This window comes from Canis lupus, chromosome X (assembly GCF_003254725.2).
Source record: "Canis lupus dingo isolate Sandy chromosome X, ASM325472v2, whole genome shotgun sequence".
Lineage (NCBI taxonomy): Eukaryota > Metazoa > Chordata > Mammalia > Carnivora > Canidae > Canis > Canis lupus.
Window position 1 is genome coordinate 36,803,688 of NC_064281.1, and position 21,097 is coordinate 36,824,784.

Genomic DNA, 21,097 nt, shown 5'->3' on the forward strand with positions numbered 1-21,097 from the left:
TTGTTGGTTGTAAGACATGCCATTATTTTATGTAATGGTAAAATGCTGCCATTTAAACGATGGCATAAATCTGTCTTATCACCTGGAATTTCCATTGGTACTATCTGAAAGAACTCTTTTAGACTTATGTGAATATAGATTTTATCGTATATCACACTTGTGCTTGCATAAAGAGGGGAACATGAGTGAAATAAACTGATTGATGTATTCCTAAAACATCTTCACATTTTGAGAAAGCTTGACTCTTTTGAATCACTTCTTGGCTCAAAGTTACTAATGTCCATGTGTTTTCTTCACATAGCAATATCCTCCATCCCAGCTGGCATGTTGTTGATGCAAAAGGTTTTGTTTTGTTTTGTTTTGTTTTTTACAAGCATGCTGCTCTACTGTCTTCAGAATTTTCTTCCGAAGCATTACACACATTCTGTAAATGATGATTTGATGATACAATGTCCATGGAAGATTTTCAGAGAGCAACCAGGACTCGTATTCCTTAATCAAGTGGTCCTTAATGATCTGTTCTTTGATATGTCAAAGGGCTGGAGTCGTACAGTCATGTCACTAAGAAAAGCGCCAAGTTTTCTCATGTGCAGTTAATGACAACTACACTGTGAATGCTGCTGATGGCAGTTGTAATATGCCATTTACTATAGGATATATCCATATTTCAGAGATTTTAAAATACGAAACTTCGTGTCTTAATATTAATAAAACATAGTAATAGGTACATACATGAAAATAACATTTTAAGCATCCTATTGCTAACATTAGACTTTAAATATTTCTACGGCAACACACGTCTTCCATATGGTTCTCTAGCTTAGCACTCAACTCTACACATGGAAGGATGCAATGTATGCTGGCTGCTGGTGCCTAGATGTCTTCCAGAGTTTTCACCTTTGTATTTCTACCAAGGAGCAATTTACTGTTAATGAAGGATTGGAGTTGAGAAATGCAATGGTCTGAATGTTTATTCCTCACCTCCCAATTCATATGTTCAAATTCAGATGTTGAAATGTGGTGAGTTAGGAAGGGGGGCCTTTGGGAGGTGACTGAGTCATGAAGGCAGAACCCTCATGGGAGGGGGGTTAGAAGGGGAGTCCTGAGAGCTCCCTCCACCCTGCTGTTGAGGGAGGGTATAAGGAGAAGTCTGCAGTCTGCAATCCAGAAGGGGATTTTCACTAGATCCTGAATGCACTGACACCTTGATCTGAGACTTCTAACCTCCAGAACTGTGAGCAATAAATGTCTGCTGTTTATAAGCCCCCCAGTCTATCTATGATATACTGTTATAGTAGCCCAAGCAGACAAGACAAGAAGGTAGCAAGCTTTTATTATTATTTTTTTACGATTTTATTTATTCATGAGAGACACACAGAGAAAGGCAGAGACATAGGCAGAGGGAGAAGCAGGCTCCTTGCCGGGACCCTGGGATCACAACCCGAGCAGAAGGCAGATGGTCAACCACTGAACCACTCAGGCATCCCGGTAACAAGCTTTTAGTTTAAGTCATTCAAACAAAATGAGCACACACAAAAATCCTACATATGTATATATGTTTGTGTGCATTCACCTGATCTTAGAGCCAGGCATGAGGATGCTCTATACATATATGCTAAATACAGCCAACTGGAGACAAACTTCTTGGCTTGTTTTTTAGAGGCCTCTGTTCTGTACAACCCTTGTATCATTATCCCCTCCCTGACTCCACCACTTCCTCCTCATCTTATTCTTTTCCTACTTTGTTGTTTTTCTTCCTATGTCTTTGAATCACTGTCTAATATTATTACATAGGGAAATATACATGATCAGAAATATACTCTATCAAAGGAGAAACCCATCTTTGCCAAGGTTAAATCACATTCATGCCATAACATTTATTTTTTGTGCTAATCTAAATTAATTATGTTGATATTTTGCTCACGATTTTTGCACAGCAGAGACAAAATGTACTACAATATTTCTGGAAGAACCCAGATGAGAGCAATTTCATAAGTTTACATAAGAAAATTTCAAAGAATTCTCAGTTCATCTGTTGAGTATTACCACTTAACAAGTGGTTATTGAGCACCTAGTATGTGCCAGATACACTATTCTAAAATTCTACTTATAAGTAACAAGAGATATAGAGTCCTACATCATGGAGTTTATAGTCTGGTGATTTCCAGTCTCATCCCTAACCTGACAACACTCAAATTTATCCACCCAGGACCTCTTCATTGAATTCCAAAGTTGTATATCCAACTATTTACTCAATATTTCCACTTGAATATCACCTGAAGGTCAATTTGTCCAAGACTGAACTTATGAACCTGAATGTATGGTTACTCCCCTCTATCTTTCAATAAAGAAAAGTAAATGTAACTGTCTTCCAGACTTTTTTATTTTAGTGAATCTTAGCTTTTCCAACAGTGTCTCAAGGAAGAAACACAAAGATAGAGATTATACTTCCCTTTTCTCAACCCAGTTTCTTATCTATCACCAAGTTCTGTTGATTTTACGTCTTAACGTCTCATAGCTCTGTTCACTTCTCTCCATTTCATCACTACCACCACCATTGCCCTAAATTAAACCAGCACTATGTTTCATGTGAACTGCTACAAAAGCTTATAGACTAGTTTCTAGACATCAGTGATGACCCCCATCCAATCTACCTTTTATACTGGAGCCAGAATGGACACAAGTGTGGTCCTGTATTTTTTTTATTATTCGTTGTTTTATCCTCAGATTCCAGAAGAGTATTTGGCAATGGTAAGCCCTCTCAATATTTGCCGAATGCATAAATACACATCTCTTTACATAAGATGTTAAAGACCAATATCTTTGACACAGCCTATATGATGCTACATCACTTGTCCCTGACTAGTGCTCCAGAAATGTCTCTCAATCAGTGTTCCTTTCCAAGGCTTCTTATTCTTTGTAACACACAAAGTAATTCTGTGTTTCAACCAAATAGGGTTTCTTAAAAGTTTCTCCAACCAGTCCGGCTCCCTCTCACCACAGGACCTTTGCACATATGGTCTTTTCAGTCTGGGTTTGTAACCCTCCTTAATGAGTTCTAATGCCTGCTTCAGCTCTTAGGTCACATGCTGCCTCCTAAGAAAGAAAGCCCACCTGTTCAGCACTCCCAGGCTGCACCAGGTTTCTTTGTAATTTACCTAAAAAGCCCAACCAACTCCTTTCTTTCACAACATTTTTCTCTATTTGGAATTACATATTCATCAGTGTGACCAATTGATTCATGCTTGTCTGGCTCCTCATTGAAATAGGAAGCTCCAAGAGCACGAGGAACGTTTTCTTTCGTTCCAGCATCATGCCTGGTCTATAACCAAAATAATATAGATGTTTACTAAGTGAGACAAATCACTTTCTTGAGAAATTCATTATTCATTAAGACTAAATGTGTGGTGCTTTATAAGACCTCTAAACATTATTGCAAATGAAAATCACTATTGGGGCACAGTTATGGTGTCCTCCACCTTTGCATAACTTCTTTCCTTCAGTGAAATCCACTATGGAAGGTGTTGTGTGTGTGTGTTTAATGTTTAATCGAATTGTTGATCACCTTTGGGAAGACAGTAATGAAAGTATTCATTTAAAATACAAGCTGTAAAAAAAAAAAAAAAAAAAAAAAAAAACAAGCTGTAGGGCAGCCCCGGTGGCTCAGTGGTTTAGCGCCGCCTTCAGTCCAGGGCCTGATCCTGGAGACCGGGAATCCAGTCCCACGTCAGGCTCCCTGCATGGAGCCTGCTTCTCCCTCTGCCTGTCTCTCTGCCTGTCTGTGTCTCTCATGAATAAATAAATAAAATCTTTAAAAAACAAATAAATAAAATATAAGCTGTAGAGGAGGTGGGCCAAGACGGTGGAGGAGTAGGGCCCCAACTCACCAGGCCCCCCAAATTTACTTGGATAACTTTCAAACCATCCTGAACACCTACGAATTCGACCTGAGATTTAAAGAGAGAAGAGCCGGAATGCTACAGAGAGAAGGGTTTGTGCTTCTAACAAGGTAGGAAAGCAGAAAAAATAAAACAGAATCCGGTGGGGGAGGGGCCCCACGAGGAGCCAGACTAAGGGGGGCAGTGAGAGCCCCTGGACAGGAGAGCCCAGCCCCGGAGAAGCGGGAACTTTAACAATTCGCCCCGGATTCTTCCCGGACGGAGAGGCGCTTGCAGGGAACTCAGGCAAGATCACGGGAGGGGCAGTGGAACCTCCAGGTTCCTGGGGTCACTAACAGAGGAGGGGCGCCCCAGGGGAGAGCGCCCCACACCCCGCCGGCCGAGCTCGGAAAAGGGCTGGAGCGCCGGCCGGCGGGGCCTCGGGGAGAAGCCGGTGGGTCAGGCGGGGCTGGGCTGGAGGGGGCTGCACCTGCTGCCTTCAGGGGCCGCGACCCCGGAACACGATTCCAGCAGCTGCAGGCCCCGGATGCCAGGGTGCGGGGGACACAGCCCAGGATCCTGCGCCCCCCTGGGACAGGCGGAGGCGAGGACGCTCCTGCTGCCCGGCGCCCCGGAGCTGTGCAGGTCAGCACGCCCCGCCCCCAGGAGCATCCAGGCCAGTGCGGACTGGGAGCTGCGGTAGTTACTGGAGGAGCTGACTCCAGGGCTGGAGACCTGGCTGCTGCCAGTGTTGTTTTTCTTCTGGTGTCACCCTGTACCTAGGATGGAGCGGGGGCCAGTGGACAGAGGCAGAGGCCTCACAGGGTCTACAGCTCCCATTGAGCCGTGCACCTGGCAGGGGGGCAGGGCAGCTCCCCCAGGTGCACACACCTGAGAGTCAGCACAGTTGGCCCCTCCCCCAGAAGACCAGCTGGAAGGATAAGGGAAGAGTAAGTTCTTGGCCCAGCAGCACTGGAAAGTTCCAGGGGAAGTCGACATATTCACAGTATATAGAACCAGAGGGTACCACTCCTTCCCCCCCTCTTTTCCAGTACAACTAGTTTTTATATCAGACTAAAAATTTCCAATATTTTTCTCCTTTCCCACCTTAACTGCAATATTTTACCACCTCTTCATTTTAAAGTTTCTTCCTTTTTGACTTTCATATTTCTACAATTACAGGTTTAGATATATTTTGCACTTCCCTTCAACATACTCAATTTAATTTGGGGAGATATACAAGATATGCTTTGTGTGTGTGTGTGTGTGTGTGTGTGTTTTGTTTTCTCTTCCTCATTTTGTTCTACAATGGTGGAAGTTAATACCTTCTAAAACATGAAGAGCATGCACCAGGAACCAAGTGGTATACCATGTTGGTTCATTCTGTGAGATTATATTCTCTCTCCATTCCTAATCTGCCCCCCTCTTTTATCTCGTTTATTTTTTGGTGATGAATGTTGGGACTCTCTACAAGTATTTCTGGTTTATATAAACTTGGGACTGATCATCTTCTAACATACAGAACTTAATATACTCAGAACCAAGAGGATCACTCTCTAGGATCCCTCAGGTAGGCTATATTCTCCGTCCACTACAACTTGGTCACGACCACCATCTCCCAGTCCCCTCCTTTTTATTCTCCCCCTCCCCTTTATCTTTGCTTTTTTCTCTTCTTTTTTTTTCTTCTTTGGGATTCCTGGCATTTTATTTTTTACTACTTTGTTTTAAAATTTGTTTTTGACTTTAGTGCTCCTTTTGTTTTATGTCATTTTGATCTTTCTTTTCAATTTCTGGTCTCTGACCTCCTCAGAGTCATCAAGGGTGAAATTTACTTAGGTCATGGTTAATATTCTTGGCGCAGCCTGCTCATACAGCCACTCTGCACTGAGCAAAATGACTAGAAGAAAGAACTCACCACAAAAGAATCAGAAACAGTACTCTCTGCCACAGAGTTACAGAATTTGGATTACAATTCGATGTCAGAAAGCCAATTCAGAAGCATAATTATAAAGCTACTGGTGGCTCTGGAAAATAGCATAAAGGATTCAAGAGACTTCATGACTGCAGAATTTAGATCTAATCAGACCAAAATTAAAAATCAATTTAATAAGATGAAATCCAAACTGGAGGTCCTAACAATGAGGGTTAATGAGGTGGAAGAAAGAGTGAGCGACATAGAAGACAAGTTGATGGCAAGGAAGGAAACTGAGGAAAAAAGAGAAAAATAATTAAAAGACCATGAGAAAAGGTTAAGGGAAATAAATGACAGCCTCAGAAGGAAAAATTTAAGTATAATTGGGGTTCCAGAGGGCGCCAAGAGGGCCAGAGGGCCAGAAAGCATATTTGAACAAATCGTAGCTGAGAACTTCCCTAATTTGGGGAGGGAAACAGACATTCAGATCCAGGAGATAGAGAGGTCTCTCCTAAAATCAATAAAAACCGTTCAACACCTCAACATTTAATAGTGACACTTGCAAATTCCAAAGATAAAGAGAAAATCCTTAAAGCAGCAAGAGACAAGAGATCCCTAACTTATGTGGGGAGAAATATTAGTTTAACAGCAGACCTCTCCACAGAGACCTGGCAAGCTAGAAAGGGCTGGCAGAATATACTCAGGGTCCTAAATGAGAAGAACATGCAGCCAAGAATACTCTATCCAGCAAGGCTTTCATTCAGAATAGAAGGAGTGTAAGAACTTCCAAGATAGGCAGAAACTGACCACCAAATCAGCTCTGCAAGAAATATTAAGGGGGGACTCTGTAAAAGAAAGAGGAAGTCCAAAGAAAAAAGCCACAAAAACAGGGACTGAATAGGTATTATGATGACACTAAATTCATACCTTTCAGTAATAACTCTGAACGTGAATGGGCTTAATGATCCCATCAAAAGATGCAGGGTTTCAGACTGGATAAAAAAGCAATACCCATCTATTTGCTGTCTACAAGAGACTCATTTTAGACCTAAGGACACCTCCAAAATGAAAATGAAAGGTTGTAGAGCTATTTACCATTCAAATGGCCCTCAAAAGCAGGGATAGCCATCCTCATATCAGATAAATTAAGGTTTATCCCAAAGACTGTAGTAAGAGATGAAGAGGGACACTCTATCATACAAAAGGATCTATCCAACAAGAGGACCTAACAATCATGAATATTTATGCCCCTAATGTGGGAGCTGCCAAGTATATCAATCAATTAATAACCAAAGTAAAGACATACTTAGATAATAATACACTTATACTGGGAGACTTCAACACGGCGCTTTCTGCAAATGACATATATTCTAAGCACAACATCTCCAAAGAAACAAGAGCTTTAAATGATACACTGGATGAGATGGATTTCACAGATATTTACAGAACTTTACATCCAAACACAACTGAATACACCTTCTTCTCAAGTGCACATGGAACTTTCTCCAGAATATACTACATACTGGGTCACATATCAGGTCTTAACTGATACCAAAAGATTGGGATTGTCCCTTTTTATTTTCAGACCATAATGCTTTGAAACTAGAACTACAAGAAGAAATTTGGAAGAAATTCAAACACGTGGAGGTTAAAGACCATCCTGCTAAAGATGAAAGGGTCAACCAGGAAAGTAGAGAAGAATGAAAAAGATTCAAGGAGACTAAAGAAAATGAAGAAACAACCGTTCAAAATCTTTGAGATAGAGCAAAAGCAGTCCTGAGAGGGAAATACATTGCAATACAAGCATCCCTCAAGAAATTGGAAAAAACTCAAATACACAAGCTAACCTTGAACCTAAATGAACTGGACAAAGAATATCAAATAAAACCTACACAAAGCAGAAGAAGAGAGTTAATAAATATTAGAGCAGAACTCAATGAAATAGAGACCAGAAGAACTGTAGAACAGATCAGCAAAACCAGGAGTTCGTTCTTTGAAAGAATTAATAAGATACATAAACCATTGGCCAGCCTTATTAAAAAGAAAGGAGAAAAGACTCAAATTAATAAAATCATGAATGAAGGAGGAGAGATCACCACCAATACCAAGGAAATACAAATGATTTTAAAAACGTATTATGTGCTGCTATATGCCAGTAAGTTAGGCAATCTAAAAGAAATGGACACATTTCTGGAAAACTACAAATTACCAAAACTGGAACAGGAAGAAATAGAAAACCTGAACAGGCCAATAACCAGGGAGGAAATTGAAGCAGTCATCAAAAACCTCCCAAGACACAAAAGTCCAGGGCCAGATGACTTCCCAGGAGAATTCTATCAAATGTTTAAAGAAGAAACCATACCTATTCTACTAAAGCTTTTCCCGAAAGATAGAAAAGGACAGAATACTTCCAAACCCATTTTATGAGGCTAGCATCATCTTAATTTCAAAACCAAAGACCCCCACTGAAAAGGAGAATTATAGACCAATATCCTTGATGAACACAGATGCAAAAATTCTTGACAAGATACTAGCCAATAGGATCCAACAATACATTAAGAAGATTATTCACCATGACCAAGTGGGATTTATTCCCGGGATGCAAGGCTGGTTCAACACTTGTAAAGCAATCAGTGTGATGCATCATATCAACAAGAGAAAAAACAAGAACCATCTGATCCTCTCATTAGATGCAGAGAAAGCATTTGACAAAAGACAGCATCCATTCCTGATGAAAAATCTTCAGAGTGTAGGGATAGAGGGAACATTCCTCAGCATCTTAAAAGCCATCTACAAAAAGCTGACAGCAAATATCATTCTCAGTGGGGAAACATGGGAACCTTTCCCCTAAGATCAGGAACATGACAGGGATGTCCACTCTCACCACTGCTATTCAGCATCATACTAGAAGTCCTGGCCTCAGCAATCAGGCAACACAAAGAAATAAAAGGCATTCAAATTGGCATAGAAGAAGTCAAACTCTCCTTCGCAGATGACATGATACTGTACATAGAAAACCCAAAAGCCTCCACCCCAATATTGCTAGAACTCATACAGCAATTTGGCAGTGTGGCAGGATACAAAATCAATGACCAGAAATCAGTAGCATTTCTATACACTAATGATGAGACTGAAAAAGAGAAATTAAGGAGTCAATCCCATTTACAATTGCACCCAAAAGCATAAGATACTTAGGAATAAGCCTAACCAAAGAGGTTAAGCATCTATACCCTAAAAACTACAGAAGACTTCTGAAAGAAATTGAGAAAGACACAAAGAGATGGAAAAATATTCCATGCTCATGGATTGGAAGAATCAATATTGTGAAAATGTCACTGTTACCCAGGGCAGTTTACCCATTTAATGCAATCCCTATCAAAATACCATGGGCTTTCTTCAGAGAGTTGGAACAAATCATCTTAAGATTTGTGTGGAATCAGAAAAGACCCCGAATAGCCAGGGGAATATTGAAAAAGAAAACCAGAGCCGGGGGCATCACAATGTTGGATTTCAAGTTGTACTACAAAGCTGTGATCATCAAGACAGTGTGGTACTGGCACAAAGACAGACACATAGATCAATGTAACAGAATAGAGAACCCAGAAATGGGCCCTCAACTTTATGGTCAACTAATATTCGACAAAGCAGGAAAGACTATCCCCTGGAAAGAAGACAGTCTCTTCAATAAATGGTGCTGGGAAAATTGGACAGCCACAGGCAGAAGAATGAATCTAGACCATTCTCTTACACCAGACACAAAGATAAACTCAAAATGGATGAAAGATTTAAATATGAGACAAGAATCCATCAAAATCCTAGAGAACACAGGCAACCCCCTTTTCGAACTTGGCCACAGCAACTTCTTGCAAGACACATCTATGAAGGCAAGGGAAACAAGAGCAAAAACGAACTATTGGGACTTAAGATAAAAAACTTCTGCACAGCAAAAGAAACAGTCAACAAAATTAAAAGGCAACCTACAGAATGGGAGAAGATATTTGCAAATGACATATCAGATAAAGGACTAGTGTCCAAGATCTATAAAGAACTTATTAAACTCAACAGCAAAGATTCTGTATGTTAGTAAATTGAACACCAATAAAAAAAAATAAAAAATAAAAAAATAAATAAAAAAAATAAAAAAAAAAGAGAAAGTGAGAAAAAATAATTCAAAAAAAAAAAAAAGAAACAAATAATCCAATCATGAATTGGGTAATAGACATGAACAGAAATCTCACAGAGGAAGACATAGACATGGCCAACATGCACATAAGAAAATGCTCCGCATCACTTGCCATCAGGGAAATACAAATCAAAACCACAATGAGATAGCACCTCACACCAATGAGAATGGTGAAAATTAACAAGAGAGGCAACAACAAATGCTGGAGAGGATGTGGAGAAAGGGGGACCATCCTGCACTGTTTGTGGGAATATGAACTCGTGCAGCCACTCTGGAAAACCGTGTGGAGGTTCCTTTAAGAGTTAAAAATAGACCTGCCCTACAACCCAGCAATTGCACTGCTGGGGATTTACCCCAAAGATACAGATGCAGTGAAAGACCAAGACACCTGCACCCCGATGTTTATAGCAGCAATGTCCACAGTAGCCAAACTGTGGAAGGAGCCTTGGTGTCCATTGACAGATGAATGGATAAAGGAGATGTGGTCTGTGTATACAATGGAATATTATCAGCAATTCGACATGACAAATACCCACCATTTGCTTCGACGTGGATGGAACTGGAGGGTATTATGCTGAGTGAAGTAAGTCAATGGGAGAAGGTCAATCATTATATGGTTTCACTCATATGGGGAATATAAAAAATAGTGAAAGGCAATAAAGGGGAAAGGAGAGAAAATGAGTGGGAAATATCAGAGAGGGTGACAGAACACGAGAGACTCCTAACTCTGGGAAATGAACAAGGGGTAGTGGAAGGGGAGGTGAGCGGGGGGATGGGGTGACTGGGTGACGGGCACTGAGGGGGGGCACTTGACGGGATGAGCACTGGGTGTTATGCTATATGTTGGCAAATCGAGCTCCAATAAAAATATAGAAAAAAATAAAATAAAATAAAATAAAATAAAATACAAGCTATATAAATAGACAGAATCCTGACTTCTTCTATGTTTACGGAGTTAAGAAATTTATCATCTATAACTGTCATCAGGTAGCAAAACACTTTTAATTCGCATTTTGGGAACTACGAGAAAATGAGCTGAGTAAAAGCAAATAGAAAGAGCCATGAAGTTGAAGGGTTTGATTTTTCACTCTGCCAAGTGTCTGAGGGGGGGAATTATTTAACTCAGCCAGTGAGTCAACAAGTCAGTATAATTCTCTAAATCTGGGCTATTTTTCTTTGTAAAATGTATTTGTTCTTTCTACCACAAAAGCATATTTGCAGAAGGCGTTGACTATGAAATTCTCTTTGCCACAGTTATTGAAAAAGAATATACGGAGCCCATAATAATTAGACAATTGATGTTTTCAAAATAAGATTAAGGTTCTCATTCCTGTTCAAAGTCATTCTTTGTCAACTGAGCTATGAAAATTCTTTGTACCCAGAAGAGAGCCAAATTTAAGAACTTGTAAAATTTCTCTAACATAAATCCTGAAAACTTATGACACTTTTGTCATTCAGTGATATGTTCTTGCTGAAAATATTTGGAATTATTAAATATTATTTTACCGTATTTCAGAACAGAAAGCCCCAACTATCTTCCCATCCCTCCATATGTACCAAATTAAGTAGACTTTTTAAGTCAAGGAAAAGAACTGTGTATTATTCTTCTTGGTGGGCATCCCAGGTAATCAATATGCTATATAATAAGTATCCCCATATCACTTTACAGTTAACAACATGCATTGCCTAATTTGATCCTCAGAATAATCCCATGAAGACAGTACTTTTCTCCTCTCCTGCTATTCCCCGATGGCTAAGCTGAGGGTTGCCCATTATTATCAGATAGTAAATGATGGAGCTGGCATTTGATTCATGTCTTCAGATTTCAAGGCCCATGCTCTTTTGCTCTATACCTCCTGAAGAGAAAAGCTACCAATATGTTTAAATTGCTGGGAGATTAAGCCAGAATAAATTGTTAAAACTTCCATGATCTTTAAATTTCAATAAGGGAAGTCTGTGAAGTAGTGATAGTAATTTTCAGAATAAGAAGAAATTTCCAGAATAAGAAGAAATATACTTATCCAAAGAATAAAGTCAAGATCTTTCCTTCACTGAGCTCTCGGCATATGCCAGGCAGCATCAAAGGGTGCTGGGTATGGAAAGATAGATAAGACATGGCCTTCATGCCGTAAAATCTCACAGTCTTAGGAGGAGATGAACATGAAAGCAAATAATGCTAAATCAGTGTGGTCAATGAAGTGAAAGAAATACAAATACCTAGGAAGACTTTAAGAATACAGAGAAAACCACCTGTATTGGCCTGTGGTATGGCAGAGAGATATTCTGACTGAAGATAGCCCCAAAAGCCACCTGGACATATTATCATTTTGGCCTGTGAAGTCTGCCTTCCTGATTTTTACATCCCCAGCACGTGATATATGACTGGTGCTCAGTGCAAGAGTGTGTTTAACCACACTGAATGGCTAGGGTCATAGATTCTGAGAAGACTCATGAAATGCTGGTCCCCCTTCTTGGAAACAAATATGACTCTCAGGCCACATGATAAATGTCTTTTCAGTTTTTTAGTTTGTCTGCTCTCTTTTACCATGAAAGATTCTCAAACATTGAGATCCTAAGAAAACATGTGAAATTTCCTTCTCTTAAGACTTTGGGCCGCAGATTCTATCCTTTTTGAAAAGTTGTACTACCCGAGAGGGAAGCTCTCAAGGTTTCCTGCAGCCCAATGGTCTGTTGACTCTTGCTTAAGTAAGATTTCTCTTACTTAATAGGAAAAAATGTTTTTATGTGACAATCAGTGCTTCTAGTATCAAATGGCCTCACATTTTGTCAATGCACTTGATAACACCATAAATTAAATGACCTCTAATTTAATCAGTTACCAATTCCTGTCCATTCTACCACAAAATTGACATTTGGAATCTCTCCTTTATTTTTTTTAAATTGAGACTACCTAGTCATCCTCCTTTGCCTAGACTTTGGCATTAACATTCTAATCCCATGACCACAGAGCTTTCGATGTGATCTTGAGACTTGATTTTTCAAAAACCTTTGATAGCTCTCCACTGCTAATGGGATAAATTCAATGCCCTTTAGCAGAGTTTTCCAGGCCCTTAGACCCTGCAAAATGATTAGGTTGAAATGAATGACAGTGTATTATTTGTAAACAAAAGAGTCACTGCCCATGATCAATTAGTTATTTCTCTGAATTGAAGTCAGTTTATAAAAACAAGGTCTTGCATATCTTAATTTCTTTCCCTCTCAAATACAGAGTTACAAAACAGTTACAAAGCTCCCCTGCCTGAAAAGACTGTCCCTGACAACAACAACACCATTGCTCTCTTGGAGAAGTGGAAGCTATGAAAATAACAGCTTTTTCTCCTAATGGAAGACCCCTACTGCATTCTATGATGGTGATACAGAAATAGTTATTTTAACAGAATTGAGATTATAACCATTTTCATGTATCAACAGAGGTTCAGGTGTCAGCCTCTTAAATTCTATTGTCAATTCTACTATCAATTGAGCCCTACCTTTAGATTCTCCAGAGTCTGCTGAAACTTTAACTGTCCAAAACTTTAAAGATATCAGCTCATTCAAAAATGCTATGTATGGTGCGAGGGGAGTAGCTCAATGGTAGAGCTTTTGCCTGCAAAAATGCTATACAAGACTTGCTGTGCTGACTGAACTCCTCTTTGTGTGTGTGTGTGTGTGTGTGTGTGTGTAAATCATGTTCTTACACTCTATTAACACACCACTGCTTCCAACAATAAAGGAAACATGTCTGAATTGTGCTCTATGCAGTCGTGGTACATTGTACTGAATGAATCCTTCACCTTCTCCTCTTCTCCCCATTAGTCGGGTTTACCTGTGGATAATAAAAAGACTTTAATAAAAAGGAAAATTTTCTACTGAGTCAGAGAAAATAAATTGATTGAATTCAAATCCCTCATTTTTGAAGTTGGAGTCTGTCTGGCACAACAGCTGGGGCTTAATTCAGAGGTGATAACACAGTAGTTTGGGTCTTGAAAAGTGAGGTATTAAAGTTCCCTTCTGAAAAATATCTGCTATTTCCTTTCATTTCTATGCCTTGACTCCTATTTTTTACCGTTCCAAGGTAATAGAAAAAAAAACAATAAAGAGTAAGATCGGTTAATATAGTTCTGTGAAATGTAGAAATGAGTAAGGTCTCTTCCTGTCTGCTACGCTACTATGCTCTGCTGGCAGGATAACTTTGATGATCTAGGTTTGATTCCTGATTCTTCCATAAATGTCTGTGAAGTTGATTCTTCCACGGGAAGAAGGGATGATTGGTTGATATTGGGGGGACTGCCTTTGTCTCTAACATTCTCTACTCTGTGATCCATTCCTATAATCCTAGTAAGGATCTCTCTTTGGATGATGAAGGACTCTCCTAGCCTCCTGAACAAATGGGTAGAACACAGGAGAGAAGGGGGAGAAAAGGAGATATAAAAATGCAACTTGGGCCCTAACATTCTACCTTCAATTCTCTTCTCTGTGTCTCTCTGAGCTTTTCTGATCAAGCTTTCTGCTGGATCCAGCAGAGTTTCAGGCCTGAACTTACACTAAGTTCAGGACTGACCCTGCATTTCCAAGGGCAAGAGCCTGCAGGACAAGAGTGGGCATAATGGTGGAAGAGGAAGCAAATGTTTGTGTCAGATAATAGGTCTGCTCGAAGATGAAACACATGATTGGTACCAAAGATGAAGCAGAACTTGAGGTGGTCAAGAATGGAAAACCTGCTTGTGCTGTCAACAATAATGATTGGGTACTAAATAACTTACCATGTGCTGAGAATTAGTCTAGATGCTTCAGATGTGTTAACTGAGTCCCTTGACAACCCTATAAGTTAGTATTATTAATCACATAGTACCTGTGATGAAACTGAAGTTAACTAAGTATTTAAATAGCTTGCCTTGGGTCTCATAACTAATAAGTGGTATAAACAGGAGTCAAACTTTGATATAACTGTATTCTTAACTAATCTATCATACTTTCTGATCTTACATGACCATGATCTGATTTTCCCCTTGATTCAAGATTGTCAGGACAGCAGATGTTGCTTAAAACCAGTGGGGTTTGGAAATAATTCATCAGAAACATTTTTTGGCACTGGGAGATAGATATGCAAATATTGGAAATAACTAGGAAAGACTCTGAAAAGTGCATGTATGACTGTGAATATGAGCAGAGACCTTGGAAGTCCCCAGGAATGAGTTGTCAGGGTCCACCACCCTCATGCCACCCTTATGCCACTAAATTCTGATTACTCTGATCCATCCAGAGGCTCCTAGTTATCTCCATTAACTCTTTTATTCACTTATTTGCACATTCATTTACTCAACAAATATTTATTGGGTGCCTACTAGATGCCACATTTTATTGCAGGTGTGGGGCATATATCAGTAAACAAAAGCAGTCTAATATCCTTTCATTTATGGGGATCAAATTCTAGTACAGAAAGACAAGAACAAGCAAAATAAGTAAAATAAGGGATATATATATATATATAAACAGGTGCTACTGAGAAAAAAAATAAATTGGAAAGCACTGAGAGGGTATTGTACTTTTAAATAGAATAGTCAGGGAAAGCCTAAGTGAGAAAGTGACAGTTAAGCAAAAACTGAAGAATGTGAGAGCCAAGTATATATTTGAGGAAAGACTATTTCAGGCAGAGAGACTAGATAGTGCAAATGGCCTTAGATGGGGGCATGTGCCTATATATACAGGGAATACCAGGGAGACACTGTAGGACTGGAGATGAGTAAGCAAGGTTAAGAGTGGTAAGAGTAAGGGCCAGAGTGATAATAAGGGATTAGGTTGTGACTCCAAAGGCCATTGTAATGACTTTGCTTTTTATTCTGAGTGACTTGAAAAACCACTGGAATGGCCTGACATGTTTTAAAAACACCCCTCTGACCTCTGTGTTGAGAATACACTGGAGGGCTTAGGGAATGGAAGCGGGTAGACCTGTTAACTTAAAAAGTCTTTCACAATAATCCAAACAAGAGATGATGCCTGTGTTCATTTATTTTTATGGCTATGGAGCATTACCACTGACTTAGTGTCTTAATAACAGCCCAAATGTATTATCTTACAGATTCTAGGTCAGTAGTCAGGTACAGGTATCATGGGACAAAAATCGAGGTGTTGGTTGACTGTGTTCCTTTTCGGGAGTCCTAGTGGGAGAATTTATTTCCTGCTCATTTGGGCTGTTGAAAGAATTCAGTTCCTTGTGGTTGTAGGACCAAGGTCCCTGTTTTCTTGCTGTCTATAAGCTCAGGGCTTATCCTAGCTTGTAAAGGCCTCTCCCTAGTCTTTACCTGTAGCTTTTTACATCTTAGAACCAGCCACAGGGTGTTGAATCCTTCTCATGCCACCATCTCTCTAACCTCTCTTTCATCATCACGTCATTCTCTGACCCACCTAGGAAAGATGAATGTGACTAGGTTAAAGCAACTCAGACAATCCAAGTAATCTTCCCATCTCAAGGTTCACACTCATAATCACATCTGCAAAATCTCCCTTGTCATGTAAGATAACAGATTCACAGGTTCTAGGGCTTAGAGGGTGGCTGTCATTGGGGTGGGGGACATCATTCTGCTTATTACAGTGTCAGGTTGGATCAGGGTGTAGCAGTGGTGAGGGTGAGAGGTGGTAGATTCTGGATGTATGGGGACACCTGGATGGCTCAGCCATTGAACATCTGTCTTCGGCTCAGGGCATGATCCCAGTCCAGGGATCGAGTCCTGCATCGGGCTCCCTGCAAGGAGCCTGCTTCTCCCTCTGCCTGTGTCTCTGCCTCTCTCTCTGTGTGTCTCCCATGAATAAATAATTAAAATCTTTCTTAAAAGATTCTGGATGTATATATCTACAAATTACATGGGAACCAGATCTAGACCACTCATTCTCAATATCTGAGAGTTCAATAAATAATGTCTGAGAAAGAGAGACGGAAGATGTTGGAGGAAAAGAGGAACTTATGAAGGACCTCATCCTCAAGCAGTTGGGAGAGATGGGGACTGAGACTTTGAATCATCTAGAAGGAAGAAGGATATGTTCTCTTCCTGAACAAGACAGAAGGAAGTTGATGATTTAAACACAAATATCCTCTGAGATGATGGAGAGTGGTAGGTGAGGGAATGTAGGCGGGCTAGAAATTCCAGGAGTATGGACTTACCTTTGTTCATGTGCTGCCTCCACAAATTATGCTCTTTACTTTAATTCTGTAACTCAGTTTCTTCATATTTAAAAAAAAAGATAGTCTCAAAAGTCTCTTTCTGCCTACACAGGCTATAATTCCATATATCCCTCGGTGATGGGAAGGGTTGCAGATTAGGTTTGTGGGGTTCTAGTCAATTCCTGGGTAGATGGAGTCCTTTGTTTTTTTCCACTTTCACCAGTATTTCTCAGACATTTTCTTCCAAAGTTATACCTGGACAATATCCTAGTTCCTATACATGGATGGAGTAGGCTGTGATTCTTTCATATCCCCGAGAAGGGGCATTTTCACTAGGGAAATCACTTGATTGCACCTGATTTTAATTCCACATTTTGTCTCACCTTAAGGGAAGATGCTCCCCTGGAACCTGGACATTTCATACATAGGTATGAAATCCACAGAAGCATGGGACACAGCAAGCTGGGAATATGGGAGAAGAATACGTTCCCGTCGTGTTGTCAGGCTTAACCATAAGACTTGTCTTGACCAGTGAATCGCTGGAAGAAGTGATGTGAATCACCTTTGGCAGAAGCTTTAGGAACCCATGTGAGGTCCTTTTTTCCTTGTGCCCTGGTGACTGGCAATAGTCTACGTTGGTGGCTGCTCCATCAAGCCTGAGACTCAAAGTGAGGATGATGGCAACAGCAGAGCCCCAAGCCATCTTTCTCGAACTGTCACAGAAATGAGAAATCAACCTTTAGGCTACTGGAGCTGGAAGGTTGTTTATTACTGTGGTGTACCCTGGTTTATCCCGATTGACACAAAGACTCAATATTCTTCTATTGAGTGCGGGATTGTGTAATCCACCAAATACTGAAGAGATGCTACAGATGACATCCCTCTTTGCTTCTTCCATTTCAACATAAGGTAATATATTTGCAGAGACCATTGTGCCTTTAGCTTCACCCCCCACTTCTATTGTTGTTTCTCTATCTTCTACTATACCTCTTTATCTATTATGTTTGAGGTGTTAAGACTCGTTCTTTTATTCTGTAGGAAAGCGTCACCCATGCTTGGCCCAAAGGTCTGCAAAATCACATATCATCTCTTTCATTATAGGCATTGAGCCATTTTTTTAAACACATAATATTCAACAAATGATGGTCTCACTTCCAGTGCATAATAAAAAAATAGAAAACCCAATTCCTTTTCTGCCTATGCCTGTAGAAACAGACAACCAGTGATTTATTTTATCATAATAAAAAAAGTATTTATGCTGTGATTCATGTCTCTAATGCGGTGTCATTATTCTGTGGCTGTGCTAACTATAGAGGAAGAGTTGTTTATAGTCACAGACAGAGCGTCAGACTGGGGCCCAAGAGTTATTCCAAGAATGGTGACAAGAACAGCGTGTGTTAGAAGAAACTGCCCAGCTGGAAGTAGGATTGTGTGAAGTAGAAGTAACCTAAATATTCCATCTATTATCTTCTGTGCTTTTCTTCTCCCAAGGGAGAATTTCTTTTGTCTGGTCTTTATTGGAGCAGCTAGTTCTTTCGTATTCCACTCCTTAATGGTGACTTTTAAAAATATCTAAGTTTGCTATGAAATCGCTCTCTAAAGATCCCTTCGGGATTTCAACAGAAAAAAGGAAGTACACATAGCTAGCTTGAGAGTACACACACCAGCATGGACAGGTCTAGACCAGTCACAGAACATGAACATTCAGTGTGTAGTCTGCCTACTTGACCACTTTTAACAAAACCTTATTTTCTTTCCCTGAGAAATAGAACTACTATGTTTCTAGAATAATGCTGGAGGACTTGAATTTTCTTTAGAAAGTCATACTTTTCAAAAGAATAATATACAACAAACACCCATTATCATGTCCCAGATTTTAAAACTGTTAATAATTTCTATATTTCCTTCTAGCCTTTGTATGTGTGTGGCTTTTTTTTAAACACTTTTTTTTAAAAAAAGAAACACATTTTATGTGCATCCTTTATTTTTAGAAAAAAAAATAGTAAGATGTAAGACTCCCCTTTGATCATATCTCCAGACCCATTGCTTTCTCCATATCCTCGAGACAGCCGCTATGATAAGTTGATATTTATCCATTTTAATACTTTAACATACATCAATAGAAATCCAGAAATGTGATTAATATTTCTATGGGTTTTGATAAAGATTATATAAGGAGTCTTCCTATGCATATATATCCTATACATTTTGCAGCTTGTTTTTTTTAATTTAATATTAATTGTTTTTCTGTATTGACTCATACACTCTGGTCCCTTATATATAGATAGCAATATGTTGCAGGAGGATACCATGTTTTTTCAAAAAAAGATTTCTTTATTTATTTGAGAGTGAGAGAAAGAGCACAAATAGGGGGAGTAGCAGATGAAGAGGGAGAAGCAGACTCCCCACTGAGCAGGGAACCTGATATGGAACTCGATCCCAGGACCCTGAGTTCATGACCTGAGTTGAAGGCAGACACTTAACTGACTGAGCCATCCAGGAGCCCCAGGAAGATACCATATTTTATCCATTTCTTTATCAATGGCCATCTGGGTTTATCTTAAACTTTTGGCTGTTTCCAACAATGCTGTGATAAACATCCATTTGTATGTCCTTTTTTTAAATTTTTTTTTCCATTTGTGTGTCCTTGTGTGCATGTGCAAATACTTCCCTAGAATGTACACCCAGAAGAGGAAATGCTGATTTTTAGGGTCAGCACCTTTCTCATTTTACTGTCATACTGGTCTCTGAAGTGGCTATTCCAATTAAAATCACCACAAGCACGGTAGAAGATTACCCATTTACACATCCTCCTCCTGTACACTGGTGATTGTCACACTTTAATTATGATTAGTCTGATGAGCAAAAGATGCTCTCTCATTGTAGTTTAAATCGATGTTTCCATGATTACTGGTCAGATTGAACATCTTTTCACATGTTTATTAGCCCCTTGTGTTTCCTCTAAATTTGTTCTATGTCTAAATTATCTCTGCTAATTTTGTCTTGCACACCAAAGAAGTACACTCAAAAGCATCTATACAGAAAAAGAACCTGAAGAAGGGGGAAAATACTCTTCAGCCTTGTGTACTAGAGCCATTCTCCTAAATTTACCTGGAAAGAGTGACTTCATTGTTCGACTTCATCCTTGGGAGAGGAAGCTATGGCATCACACTCATTCATCACACGGGTATGCTAGTCAGTTACATGGCACCTTCCAAGTGGGGGAAAAATCTATATAACTTCCTTCAAAATTAAAAAAATAACATGCTTTAAGTAAACATCACTGTGTAATGGGCTTGGGAGTCAGACTAAAGCATGGGCTTGGGAGTCAGAAGGAGGTTCCTTCCTATTTCAGCCACATCAATTTCGATCTGGGTAAGACTTGGGAAGAGCACTCAGCATCTCTGAATCTCCAGGATATTGTCTCACTTTTCTTTGGTCTTTCCAGCATCTGGCTCAGAGTTCCCTCTCTTTCTCAGAGAGCATCTCCTTCTTTATAATTGTTCCTGGTGATCTTACCATCCATTTTCATGATAATTCTGCAGCCTGGCCTCAGTCTTGAACTTTTCCATTTTGACACCCTTTGTCTCTCTGGTAGTTTTGCCAAATACAGAATTTGTGGTTGACCATCGTTTTTGTTTTTTGTTTTTTTTTCCTTTCTTTCCACAATTTAATGAGATCTCACTGTCTTCAAGGCTCCATGTCTTTCTCATGGAAAGTAGCTGTTGGGACCCCTGGGCGGCTCAGTTGGTTGAGCATCTGTCTGCCTTTGGTCATGATCTCAGGGTCCTGAGATGGAGTCCCACATCAAGCTCCCTGCTCAGCAAGGAGTCTGCTTCTCCCTCTCCCTCTGCCCACCCGACTCATGCTCACACTCTCTCAAACAAATAAATAAAATCTTTAAAAAAATAAACACAGCTATTAACCTTATTGAGGCTTTTTGTGTGTGATGATTGGCTTTTCTC

The 21,097-nt window shown here is 39.8% G+C and overlaps 1 long non-coding RNA gene across 1 annotated transcript in view; it reads left to right on the top strand.

Annotated features, from left to right (window-relative positions):
• The window catches only part of LOC112673166 (uncharacterized), a 127,730-nt gene extending 109,334 nt beyond the window's left edge, over positions 1-18,396 (top strand). Inside the window, exon 5 of the long non-coding RNA XR_003144695.3 lies at positions 17,522-18,396. This is a non-coding gene — a long non-coding RNA (uncharacterized LOC112673166). The remainder of the gene's footprint in view (positions 1-17,521) is intronic.
• Positions 18,397-21,097: the final 2,701 nt, after the last annotated feature.